Raw genomic sequence first — 2,127 nt, 5'->3', positions numbered from 1 at the left:
AGCGGCCCCCGCTGCCACACGCGGGCGGCAGGGGCGGGCCGAAGGCAGCAGGGCCGGCTCAGCGCAGCGCCGCAGCAGCGCCCCGCCGCCCGGGCCCGCCGCCGCCGCCGCCGGAGAAGCTGATGCTCCGCGCTTGGGGATCTGGCTTGTACCTGCAGAGGGGATGAGCTCTCTGACTGGAACTCAGGCACTGCAGTGCCACAAGCCTGCAGCCAGATTGCTTCTCCTTCTGCTTAAACTCAATGTTCTTTTAGTTTTGAGGGTTTTAAAGTATTCTTAGAGATGCTACACGTGAAGGAAATGAAGAGAAATAGATGAAAGCACCACTGGCACAGTAATTGATATTTTACTCTTCCTCTTTTCCTTTTAAAAATATATGTGGATAACGTGAAGTTTTTACCTTTGCGGTTTGGGGGAAACACTCTTTTTTCCCTTTCTTTGAAAGAGATCTGCAAGTCCTGAGACACTGGGCCAATGCTCCCTGCCTTTTATTGATGTTTTTACAATTAAACAAGGGGCAGATAAGATTGACAAGGAAGACACAACTCAGGAGCTCGCCAGGCAGCAGCCTCCAAACTCTTTGGGTGATGCAGAGAGCAGTAGGGTGGGAAGAGTGCTTTCCAGTCCGAGATTAATCCGTAATAACCTGCTCACTGACATCAAAGTCACTTCTTATCGGCCACTTGTTATTTCCTGAAGTGCAGGGGCAGGAGTGTTTGCCAAAGCCTGGGCAGAATGATGGAGAATATTCCTGTCAGATTACTCCTTCTCTTCTTGTGCCAGCAGGAGAAACCCATCCTTTGTTGCTGTGTGACAGCGTGCAGCTCAGAGCTAAAGTAGTGCCCAGGAGCGTTAATTATTTAATCTGCACTGCCCCCCAGCCCTGTGAGCTCTGAGCAGCGAAGAAGAAGAGCCAAGCTGAACAGTTTTTAAAACATTTAAAATAATTTTAAAAATTTCTAATTATAGAACAAATTATGCAATAAAAATAGTATATAAAAAGTGTTTCCAAAACCAGTGTGTGCTCTTGGCTGAGTGCCGAGTGCCACGATGCACCCGAGCGTTATCTTCTCTATATCTGTCCCCTACTGTCCTTTATTAAACTTTTAAGTTTTACTAAGAAAGTAAACCGCATTTTTCACGATCATTAAGGGATCTAAATGGATAGGGAAGCTCCGTTCTCCCCACGACTCAAGCCTTTGAACTGGCGACAAGAGGGAGTTTCCTTCGGTTTCATTCATGCCGCAATTGGAACAGAAGGGCGAGGATGAGCTGGCGCTGCCGCCGGACTCACCTGATCCCTGGGCATGGCAAAGGCCGCCAGCACCGAGCGATGCCGCCGGACGCCCGGCACTGCCTGTGCCGCGCCCGCCGGAGCCAGCAGCGCTGGAAGCTCCATGGAGCAGCTCAGCGCCTGCTCCGCGCTCGGCCCTGCGAGCCCGGCACGGAGCGTGGGCTCCGGACACATCCCCGTGGTGGGGCAGAGCCGCTGCTCGGGCCGGGCATCCTTGATCCGCCTCGGGCAGCTGCCAGGGGCCGAGGGCAAACTGCTGCTGCCGAGGTGAACCCTGCTGCTTCTCCTCTCGTTCTCTTGCAAAGATTTGTGTCATAACAAATTCCAAGAATTCCCGCCAGTCGTGTCCCTTATTCCGGTGACCGGTGAGTGATCTCTCCCTGGCCTTTCCCGATCCTCGAGCCTTTCCTGCTGTGTTCTGTCGCCTGCCCAGGGGCAGGCAGCAGGAGAGGCACAGAGCGGTTTTGCTGTCACCGGGCACCTGGCCCGGCCCAGCCCAGCGCAAGCAAGACTCCCTACCAAAGGTCACTGTTGAGAGCCCCAGAAGCTCCTCGCACGGGGCTGCGGTTTTTCGCGAGGTTCAAGGCCTTGGTGCTCTTTTGGTTATCGCGTTGTTCTGGGAACAGGAGCGACCTGACCGCATGTGACCTCTCCGCTCCTCCTGTGGCATTCTCCGCACGCTGATTGCTCAACACGACAAAACCAACTCGCGACACGCTCCTCTCCGCCCTGAGGCAGCAGCGGCAGTGCCCGCGGAGTCCGACCGGGTAGGGAGGAGCGGCGCGTTCGTCCCATTCCGCAGAGCGGCGGCGGCACCCGGAGCCCGGCGAGGC

Source organism: Pyrgilauda ruficollis, unplaced genomic scaffold (assembly GCF_017590135.1).
Source record: "Pyrgilauda ruficollis isolate IOZ18807 unplaced genomic scaffold, ASM1759013v1 scaffold1283, whole genome shotgun sequence".
NCBI lineage: Eukaryota > Metazoa > Chordata > Aves > Passeriformes > Passeridae > Pyrgilauda > Pyrgilauda ruficollis.
This window is presented reverse-complemented; position numbering follows the sequence as displayed.